Source organism: Ruditapes philippinarum, unplaced genomic scaffold, assembly GCF_026571515.1.
Source record: "Ruditapes philippinarum isolate M1 unplaced genomic scaffold, ASM2657151v2 ctg1942_1_1_1_1, whole genome shotgun sequence".
Lineage (NCBI taxonomy): Eukaryota > Metazoa > Mollusca > Bivalvia > Venerida > Veneridae > Ruditapes > Ruditapes philippinarum.
The window spans coordinates 85,386-97,774 of NW_026856916.1; the positions used below are offsets into that span (position 1 = coordinate 85,386).

Genomic DNA, 12,389 nt, shown 5'->3' on the forward strand with positions numbered 1-12,389 from the left:
AAGTGGGTCCCCATATAAATTCCGTTTTCGCAGACATAAACGGGGGTTTTCTGACCCCCCTTTATTTTTATTTGGCCTTTTTTTTTACGACAATGTAAACAGAAGGGGGGGGTGGCTGTGGTTAAAGGTTTTTCTGCCTCTCAACCCAGAGATCATGGGTTCGAGCCCTACCCGGGTCACGACCATGTTTCTCCATATGACACCAGTACTGGTTGGTTCCAGGAAGGGGACTCGAAAGTGATTAATATAAGTTGCAAGAACTTGTTTCGCAATCGAGCTTAAATAAATATGTTTAAACCATAACAACATAGTTCGTATTGGTTTTTAAAAGTTATATATATAGTTCATATTGATCATTTCTGTTTTTTGGCTACTATACTGTTAAAGATAAATACTGGTAACGTATTATAAATATAAACTTAAGTCTTTCTTAAGACCTTACTTTTATTTATATGAAATATGTTTTTTCTTCCATTCATTGAAATTCTACCTCAAGAAGCAGAGTTTCCTTGGAGTAAACGCTTTTATTTATTTGAAAACAGTATGTTTTCGAGGTATTATTTGTTTGACAGATATATAGATGATATAATCATATAATTATAATATATATATTCTTTACCTTTTTTTTTTAGCTTAGATGATGTTTTATATGTTTCATAAAATAAGTTGATCGTTATGATAACACGCTTGCGGTACACGAGTACCTTGCCAGTATTATATAAAAATATTATAATTTAACTGATATATATTATTATTATATAAATGGTATTGAAACTTTTAGTAACTTATACTATAAATATTTCTATCATCTTTTTTCAATGATTATACATGTATTTTTATATCAAAGCGAGAAAAGGGCCATTTAATATTATAATAATAGATGCAACTTATTATACCAATAGAATCTAATTTAACTTATAAATTCATACATCTTTTACTGAAATACTAGTACCAAAATTAAAAGCAGGTGTAATTGAGCCGTGTCGCAATGGAAAAGTGACCAGTGGGTGGACTAACAATAATTGTCAGTCCGCCAACCATATCCTGAAAAGCGCAGCAGAATGGAAACATTCTGATATTCCAAAATTTATTGAAATGTTCGCAGACATAGTGAGAAATGAAATCACTGAACGTTCACAGGCTATCAGAGGAACTGGCAATTATGACTTAGATACTATATGTTCATGCATCATCGTGTAGACATAGACAAATGGGCAAACATGACCCAAGATTCTAGAGAGAATAGAGAGAAGAAATTCCGACAAGAAAAGGGAAAGCAAAACCCAAATATTATAGTGTCGACAAACGGACTACGAACTGTACTTAAAACGCCTTCTGCCGGTAAAAAACCATATCAACGAAGGAGAAAACGTGCTGAAAAATCCCGAACAACTAGTGCTAAACGTATCTTATTAACTGGTAATCATGAGTTAGATACTACGTTCATGCATCATCGTGTACACATAGACAAAACAGCAAACATGACACAAGATTCTAGAGATAAAAGAGAAAAGAAACTCCGACAAGAAAAGGGAAAGCAAAATCAAAATATTCTAGTGTCGACAAACGAAATAAAGACTGTTCTTAAAATGCCTTCTGCCGGTAAAAAATCATATCAACGTAGGAGAAAACTTCCCGAGAAATCCCAAACAACTAGTGCTAAACGTATCTTATTGGATAATGTTGAATGAGAACTTTAGCAGATAAAATTAAGCTGAAAACATCTCACTCAGAACAAAAGTGAATGTCATTTGACTGACTCTACAAGCATGTTAATAACTTTATAACATATGTATTATATTGTATTTGTTTTTATGTATTTAAATAATCCTTATAAAATACATTCGTACAACCTACTTTTACATTGTACCGTAACATTTGGTTTTGTCAAATAATTATTTCTTAGCATTGTAAATATTGTTGATAATAGGGACCGTCAAAGGTTCGTTTTAGTATTAAAAGTGTAAGTCTTTCATATTAATAGCACATTTGTTATAAAACAATCATAATAATAATAATCATAATCATCGTCATCGTTATCATCACATATGTCATAATAATTATAATAATAATCATCATCAACATTATCATCACCATCACTTTAATTATTATAATGATAATTATCGTCATCAATATTATCACCAATATCATAAAAATGAGAGTTTCTAGTCATCTGTTTCATCAGCAGCACAAATACCACATACACTATATCATCCCCATCATCAAAATCATCAACATCACCGTCGTTGTCGTCATTATATTATCACCACCACCATCATCATCATCATTATCACCATCATCATCATCATGGAATATAAATCATACACATACATGTAACAAGTCCACTTATATAGAAAAGAACACAAATGTTTTACTGTAATGATACGTACTTCAGTGTGAGAATTTTTCCAAAGTTAATAAATGTACATCTTAGTTAGTTCTATAATATGTAAAATGATCGAAACATCTCTTATATATTGTTAGTAAGACATTATGTTTCTTTATATAACTTATAAATACTTCTAAACACATATTTCAATTCATGATTTTTATTGCAAGTAACAATCAAACTGGATTATAATTATCAATATCTGTACATTCTTTAACCACTTTTAGTGTATATTAGTGATTTTGTATGTGATAAAGTATTCTGCACGAAAGATAAAAATAACGATAATGTAACTATGACCTGATATGCCTTACCTACTCCTATTAAACGAAAACTAGCACCTTGAACATATTATTGTGTTATATGTTATAAATATATATAAATGTGATGAAATAAAGTTAATAAAATACATGTTCAAATTTCATTATAAAACTGTTGTTGTTTATATATATTGATAAATAATGTCATTCATTCATTTCATTCACACCCATTGACAAAATTGTAGAAGGATAAATTAAATAATTTTAAATAAACTTTTGTAAAAAATTAAACACACTTTTAAAGGAGATTCATTAAAACAATAAACTCACAATAACAATAAATATCGTTAAATATAGAAATAATATTCGACAATATAGCTTGTTCTCGCATTACCGTATATCTGAACAAATTAATATACAAGTATTTGTATATTATGATATTATATTGCTTAAAATCAACATCGAAGTTTACAATATTTTTATCATATATGATAATGTCAACTTTATAAGTAGGAATTGAACTATTTCCTACGGAAACGTATAGCGACCAATCCATATATATGATATATATCAAAATTACTTTTTACAGTTTTTACTGTATGTTTGTTATATGCAAATATGATAAGAGGAAAGAATTACATATTTAAAAGATGGAAATGTTTTATTTTTTCATTTTGTCAATAAGTTAAAAGTAGTTTATCTTGCATTAGAAGATAAAAAACGTACGATAAATTAAAAAAATACGGAATAAGGAATATTCAACCCAGCATATGTTATTATAGGAACATATATCCCCAAGCGCAAGCGATATTTCGTCTTATATGATGTACGACTCGAGAAAAGTCAAGACATTTGTATGTGATAAAGGAAACAATTAAATCAAGTCATATTTTCAATCATATATAATACGTATTTTTTCTGACAAATGAAAGAATAAAAGACTTGCATCTTTTACAATATGTATTTCTTCCTAAAATTATATTAACATATAAACAAACATAATATAAACGAAAAACTATACAAAAGTAAATAACGTTAATTATGTATCATATATATAGTGTTGGTCGCTTTATACTTGACCTAACCTTTATAAACGTAATGTTCATATTCGGTATTCACTTCCATATTCGGGCCGTAATTTTTACAGTAAGTCTATATCTTGTTTTTCAATTTATATTTCAAATATATCATGTCATTTTTTAACAGTAAAATTGTAATTTATTTCTCATATGGTCAATTTTATTGATAGAAATCGCGCATTCAAATTTCTTAAAACGGAAATTCTATTCTTAAAAAATATTTTCACCAAAAATAATTCTTGTCGCTGTAATTTACAAAAGAAACTTATCAAAAATACTTTTTTTAACATGCTAAATATTAATCATGGTTAATGTTAAAAATACTGTCAATTTATGACTTTTAGCCTTAAATATTATGAAAGCAATATTCATATACGGTACTCCCGTTCATATTCGCGAACATGAATTCATATTTGCGAATATGAGTTCATATTCGGTATTTAGTCATACCCCTGCCAAACTGCCCGTATCGGCGAGGGATGACCGGAATCGGCCTGTTATTTCGTTGTTTATGCAACTTTTAATGTTCAATTTGCATGTTTTCATAAAACCTAAATATTATCATCTATCTCCCTATAGATTGTGAAAAAAAATCGCTTTTTAATAATAATAAACAAATATTTATGATCAGCGAAAACGGGCAAACTGCCGGAATCGGCGAAGGATTACCGAAATCGGCCTGTAATTTGCTTATCTTTGAACTTTTAACAAAATTTTTGCACCCTAGATTAAAAATAAACAATAGCAATGATATGTAATCAGATTATTGTCAATAAAATCACTTTTTATTAATTAAACAAGATATTTAATATCGGCGAGTTACTGCCATATTGTCGGAATCGACGAAGGATCACCGCCGGAATCGACGTATAATTTAGTCTATTGTACTTTTTAACGTTTCTGTTGCATTGTTAATATTCGTCTTATAAAATATAAATATTATGAATGATATTTAAAAGTTTCTTTCTTTCTTTTATTTTGTAAATTTCAATTCGCCTTTGGTTAATAAAGCAAGAGAACACCCAGCAGGCACTCGACGTTGTTTCAACGTTGAAACAACGTTGAAATATGGTCGTGACGTTGTTCAACCAATATTCAACTATGGACGACCATACGGATATATTGCCAATGTATATACAACGTTGATTCAACGTTGTTTATGGTCGAAGTTTTACATTTAGTTTAATCATTATAAAAACTTTTATACCACTAATTTCGTGTTATTATTCCTTTATTGAATTAGTCTGTAAGTGATTTTTGTCAGGCAAATTTGCGTAACAATCTTTTTCCGTATATTCAAAAGTAGCGCTTAAACAAATAAAGTTGGAAATAATTTTTCACTTTCTATTAACGCTTTAAATATTAGTTAATATGTTTGTTGTTTGTTGTTTTATTTTTTTAGTTCTTTATGAATAATATTAATTAATAAATTGATATTGGTCAAACCCCCGTTTATAAAAATAACGCTGGTCAGGGGAAGTAATTGTTGAATGTCTATGATTATCGTTCGTGCAAATGGTGGGCGCTGTTTGGAAAATTTGAAAACAACACGATTGGCAATTATTTGGATTTCGAAGGTATTACCGTAATGTTTTACTTTAGTTTACTAATTATTTTATAAAATATTATTATTTATTCTTAAAATTCTACTTTAATTTACTTTATGAAATAAATGAGAGATGAAAACACATGATTGAGTTGATTTGGACACGTTTTCGCGACCTAATTGAATGATTTGGGTTCGGTAGGCCTTCTAAGCATGAAGTTATTGATGTCCTTGGCAATTTATGATTTTACAAATCTTGTCTTTCTTTAATTTATTGTTCATATTATTAAACATTTGTCTGTACTATATCCTAATTAGAATTTAATCAATTATAAAATTGAAACCTATAAAGTAGTTCAGCCCACTTTATTTACGTCCCAAGACGATTCGTCAATATATATAAATATATATGTTTATATTTTAGTGATAGTATAATACAGTGTTAATTAGTTTGGAAAAAAACATTATTATTAAGTTAAATAACAAATTTGAGTGTTAAACTTTAAAGTTCAATAGTCCTAAATTTATGGGGAATAATAAATCTATTTCTATTTTATTATATATTATTTTATATTCTAGATCCTGGTCCTGACTGAAATTTAGAGTATTGCAGCTGTAGCCTGTATACCATACATTCAACATGAAAAGGACTGACAAGGTTTGTTTAAATTGAAATTTATTCTTATTAATTTATATATTTGAATTTCTTTACAATACAAAGTATAAATTTTTCAAATACTGGATATTTATCTTGTCTTAAAATATATTATTTTCGGAATATTCCTGTAACATTATTAATATAAAATTTACATGTTTGTTGATTTCAGGATGCTGCATAAAATGGTCTTACCTAGAGCCTAGAATGTTAATTTCTTGGGAATATGCTGCAAGCAACTGACGGGGAGCAGTTTTTCTTTACCAATCATAGGTGGGACTTTTAAATAGCTTCTTTTTAAAAAGATTGTGTTGTCTTATATACAGTAGTTTTGCTTCAATATGAAACTTAGCTATGTTTCAATTTCTATGCTGTTTTATGATGTAAATCTTAGAGAAAAGCATTTTAAGATAAAAACAAATCACTAAGTTGAGTAATTATATGTATAATTTGAGATTGACCAAGTCACTTTTAACTACAAACTTCTTATTTTTATTTGCAGAAGCAGTAAGAGACAGCCAAAGAAGTACTCAAACACTTGACATACCCAGAAAGATCTAAAAGAAAAAATTGGAACAGATTGTAGACTATAAAAGTGAATTTAAACTGCACTTGAACTGTATTTTTGGAATAAAATATTTGAAGTATTTAATATTGTCTTGATATTTTGTTAAACTTGGTTACTTTGCTTTATATCCAAAAGTTAAAGTATGGTGGGTTTTCAACGTTGAAATGACATTGAAACTTCAACGTTGTGCCTACGTTGAAGCTGCAACGTTGTATCAACGTTGAAATTTCAACGTTGTTTCAACTTTCAAATCCGAATATAAATCCAACCTTATTTCAACGTTGAAATCTGACCATAATTCAACGTTGAAACAACGTTGATGTGCCTGCTGGGCAAAGATCGGCGAGTTACATATACTGTCATACTGCCGAAATAGGCGAATGATTACCGGAATCGGCCTGTATGGACATTGCAAGAAAAAAAGCAAACAATATAATAGATATCTAAAAAGATTTCTGAAAATGAAGAATCCTTATTAAATAATAAACTAGAGATCTAAGGTCGGCGAATTACTGCCATATCGCATATATGCAGTGCCAGGGCTATCGGACAATTACCGGAATCGGTCTGTTTTTCCCCACCAATGTTTCAACGTTTAAAAATACCTTGAATTATCTTCTTAAATATAAACAATTTAAACGATTTTTATAATGTTTATTGAAATCTGTATTAAATAAGAAGCAAAAGATTTATGAAAAATCGCTGTTATAAATAATAAAAAGATTAATATTGAAGATCGGCAAAAACGGGAAAACTGTCCGAATAGGCGATGGATTACCGGAATCGACCTGTAATTTGGTTATTTGTGAACTTTTAAAATATTTCTTTTGCATGTTTTTATAAGATATAAACATTTTCAACGATATTCATTTTTATAAATAAATTCGCTTTTGATTAATAAAACAAGAGACCTAAGATCGGCGAATTACTGTCATACTGCCGATGTAGGAGAAGGATGGGCGGGATCAGCCTGTAATATAATTATTTTTATGTTATTTTATTGAATGCAAATAATATCATTGATATACAAAGATTTTTTTGAGAAATAAAGATCACTTTTTTACTATAAACTAGATATCTAAGATAGGCTAATTACTATCACAGTGCCTGAATTAACAGGGAAATACAGGAATTAGTCTGTTATTTTGTTATATTTCAGCGTTTTAAAAATATCTTGCCATATGTTATTAAATACAAACAATTGAAATGATATTTAATAATATTTATTGTAATCGTTATTACATAATAAACAAGGTGATCTATGATTTCTTCCATACTACCGAATCGACGAGCGATTACCGGAATCGGCTTCACTTCGTCTAGGATTACTGGAATCGGTTCTAATTTTGTTATGAATGTGAACTTAATATTATTATTATCATTTATTTTTGCATGTATTTACAAACATAATCATTGATCTTTTATGGAATAATGCAATATCGTCTTTACATTATATTTTTCAGGACATTGCTAACAGAGGATTGTTTGAAATGACGGATAACAATAGGTCAGTTTAGTCTTTCTTTATGTTTGCATAACTCAATTCTTTATTTCATAAAGTAGTCGATTTATGATTACATACAATAATTTTTATTTGATTCTTTATTTAAACAATACAAACCTCATAAAATATTCAAATGAAATCAATGTTTTACTAGGCAGTTAAATCGTACTTACTTGACAGTTCATGGTCATTCTGGAGTATCAAATCAATTGTCGTCATTTGCGTTATTGGTGCACCATAAAAATATTACAAAAATTGCGAATTAGTCAATCGTTGAAACATAGATTCTTTAGTCTTAAATAGTAAACAATTAAATCATCTATACCCGTAACGTATAAAACAGTGAGATATGGATGTTAACTATATACGCACAGATGTTACTGTCACTTTATTGGAAGTTAACGAGCTGTATATTGGGAGCTGTGTATTGGGAAGTGTGATATACTACGAAACAGTGGGGTGCCAATATACGGTATGCTGATATATTTCATAGTGGGAGGGACTATCTGCACTTTGTTTCCAGATTGTTATACTTCACAACAGCAGGTGTCAAGTGCTGTGTGGCAGCTGTAAAGAGTTCCCCCGTACTTCACGTCAGTGTTGTTATATTTTTCTGGTCCTTCGGGATCATTGATGCCAGCACTATTAATTAAGGAGAACGCCGAATTTAGGTCACGGTAGGATAAGTGTTGAGAATTGAGTACCGCTCAAGCCGGTGCTAGGGGGCGTGAGGGATGATGCACTTCTTCAGTATCCCTCATGTACAGACTGAATCAAACCGTGTCTGCAATTCTTATATTTTGTTGTGATTCATGCTTCCGCCACATTTCTATTGTTTATTTTTATTTATTGGTATCCGTTTCAGATAATCACAATGTGAAAGGATGCGGGAACCAAATATCAAGGGAAACTACTATTGTGAGCATCCACAAAGACCAATCAAAGCGGTACGTTACGATTACCGAAATCAACTTGATTTCGGTAAAGTTACCGAAATCAATTTTTCATTACCGAAATCAACTTATAGAATTAAGCGTTTTATTAAATTGTTTTCATTGTAATATATTACAATAGGTTAAGTTTGACTTACATGCAAAAAATCAGTTTAAAATAATTGATAATTATGAAATTAGAATCAAATAACTAAATATCAAGATTATTCCCTGATTTGTCACGAACCGAAATATATGTTACAATACCGAAATCGACTTGTAAAATCACAATTAAGCCCAGCAAACACAAGTCGTCATACTGACGTCAGATTTAAGTCAGGTTCTGACGTCGGATGACGGTCGGGAAAACGGTTGGATTTGAAAGTTTTTTTGACGTAATAATCTGACGTCAGGTAAACGTCAGAATCTAACCATTATTTAACCTTTTTCTGACCAAAATCTGACCATTATCTAACCATTTTCCGACCTCAATCTGACCATTTTCCGACCTCAATCTGACCATTTTCCGACCTAAATCTAACCAGTTTTTAACCATTTTCCGACCTCAATCTGACCATTTTCCGACCTAAATATTAACCCTTTTCTGCCCTAAATCTGATCATTTTCTGGCCTGCATCTTATCATTCCCCTAATCCTTTTTGTTTCACCACGTCATAAATATTTTCTGGCTAATCCTGATTTGATCTAATTTAATGTAACTCATTCTATTAAGAAACTTTCCCTCAAATGAAATGTATAACAGAAAACTAAAAGCAAAAATATGTTTCGTGCTTTTTTAATTTAAGATAAAAGTTGCAATTTTAAGCTGTTACATACAATTTTAGTAAATTCTGCAAGGTTAAATAATTTTCATAAATTAAACAAAATAAAACATAAAAAAAGTTAATTACAAAACAAAAAGTATTACAAAAACAATGACATAAATGAAACTAAGAAAACATGTACAAATATTAAAGAACAAAACAATGTATGCACATTTCTATCAAAGTTTGCCTTATCAAATAAAACAATGAAAATATTATAATTTTAATTAAAGTTAAAAGATTCTGATAATAATGTTTCAAGCAATTAATGACAGATTTTCAGTACTTTAACTATATTTCTACAGCATTTCTAAAACATTTAGTGCCATTTTGCATATTTTGACCTCCTTTGATAATTGTCAGTAATGTATAAATTGCTGCCTTTTAGTTACTTCACAAAGTTATACTTTTAGATATCCATGAGAATTAGCACGAATTTTGAGGTGTGATGCTTTAAGATATGACCTTCTTTCAGCACCCCTCGTCTGTCCGGAGGATATGTAGCGTTTGTAGCGCCCAATAGCGTGTGTGACATCATTTTCACTGAAAAAAAAAAGAAATTTATGAAACATGTAAAAATAACAAGCAAAAATGTTTTCATGGTTATCTTAACTTAATGAACAATTTTGCCAACTTTTTATAAGAGAGCTTTAACAAAAATTAAAAGTAAACATAAATACTGAACATTTAAAAAGCCGCTTTTAAACTCCAGTTTAGTATGGATTAAAGTATGTAATAGAATTTACAAAAATCTTACTTTCATATGTTTCTTTTTACATATTCACGTGTTTCCGTCCCTCCGACCTTTGAGAGCATGTCCAACACTTTAACTACCTGAAAAGAAAATTATATTCTAACTTATGTATATATTCTACGTTTGAAATAGAACAGTTACGCAAGTCTAAAATATTTCATAGTTTTAAATTAAAGATTTAATGCCGAAATGTCTGGAACCAAAACGTCTTGCGTTATTTGGGACCGGAACGTTTTGGGTTATTTGGGACCGAAACGTCTTGGTCCGAAATGCTCGAAATCGTACAAATTCATTCTCAATTCTCAGATTTTAACTGACAAAAACATCACAGTTTAAGAAAAATATGAAAACTAAGCATTCTCTTTGGTAGTACTGAAAGGCATATTATAAACTCTTCACAAGCAGAGTTAAAACATGTCAATTTTAAAAAGATTTATTATTAGACATTATCGCGAATTTGTGTGACATTTTACTTCAGCTGTTCAAATAATGATAATTAAATTTAAGAGTGCTTGCAATCATGCAATTATTTATCGAATACAAAGTAGAAATCAATCTAAATAAATTGAACTGACCTTTTTGTTCAAGAAAACCTATAATATTCACTTATCAATGCATCCCGATTCCTGACCGACAGCCAAAACGTAACGCCTACGAATTTGAATTTCCATCCACGTGACTTTAGATTCGAATTAAAGGTTAATTATGTTTTCTTTCCCTTTTCTGTCACTATGATTAAATGTTAAAGCACTATTAAAAACTCGTCATTTTGATACACATAATATACCACAAATGATAATATTACAACGTTAAATGATTGGAACTTGTAAACAGATCTGTAGCTATAAATAGATTTTATAACAATAACACATGTAACTTGCGTATATACAGCGCCATCTTTATGTTTTATTAGGTTGCAGCGCCGCGATCTTGGTCTGTATTCATATAAGAACACTTCATTTGTAATCCAAATAACATTTGAAAAAAAGTTTAAATGATTACAACAGCGAATAAGGATTATTTTTTGTTATTTTTTTACCTACCGTCAGGACACCGACCATAACCTGACGTTAGTACGACGTCAAAAAGAAACGTCTATTAGACATCGGTATTTTAACGTCAGATTTACGTCGTATTTTGGTCGCCGACGTCGTGACCAAAATCTAACATTAATCCGACGTTATTTTAACGTCATGTGTTTGCTGGGAAGCGTTGTTTTGTTATATTTTTTTCATTATAATCTATTACAATAGGTTTGGTTTGACTTTCATGCAAAAAATCAGTTCGAACTAATTAATAATTATGAAATTAGAAACAAATATATGAATATCAAGATTACTTCCCTGATTGTCACAAACCGAAATATATGTTACCATACCGAAATCAGCTTGTAAAAGTTAAAATAAACATTTTCATAGATCTTGTTTAATTAATTATTATAAAATCATTCAAACTGAACCATAAAAAAGTAAAATAATATTTAATTATAAAAAATGATGATGTTATAGACGGATATTTATACATTTTATATCATGATTACTTCCCTTGTTATTAATGTGTTGCATTACCGAAATCAAATCAGATTTCATTTCAAAGATGAGAATAACCCCTAAATAATTTGCATGAATTTCAGAAGTCTATGAAAAACGTTAGTTGAGTGAGTTTTAAACTTTGAATTCATATCGCTTATTTTCAATGTTTAAATTTTTCCTTTAGTCAGATAACATAGCAGCGTATCATCTCTTTGATGTTTCTTAATGATTTCGAAATACAAGATTTACAAAACTGTGTTTTAAGTTATCCGCCTAATTTAACTCACTATTAAAATAGTTGATTGGAAAATTATCACAGTATTTAATTTAAATCCAATGATTATGA

The 12,389-nt window shown here is 29.6% G+C and overlaps 1 long non-coding RNA gene across 2 annotated transcripts; it reads right to left on the reverse strand.

The window, feature by feature from the left end:
- Nucleotides 1-9,589: 9,589 nt before the first annotated feature.
- Nucleotides 9,590-11,727, reverse strand: LOC132748137 (uncharacterized). Of its 2 annotated transcripts, XR_009628225.1 has the most exons (4): nucleotides 11,555-11,727; nucleotides 11,087-11,240; nucleotides 10,515-10,591; nucleotides 9,590-10,300 (listed from the first exon to the last, which is right to left on the reverse strand). It is a non-coding gene; the product is annotated as an uncharacterized LOC132748137 (long non-coding RNA). The 2 variants fall into 2 exon arrangements; XR_009628224.1 differs by lacking the exon at nucleotides 11,555-11,727 and having other exon boundaries at nucleotides 9,602-10,300; nucleotides 11,087-11,294.
- Nucleotides 11,728-12,389: the final 662 nt, after the last annotated feature.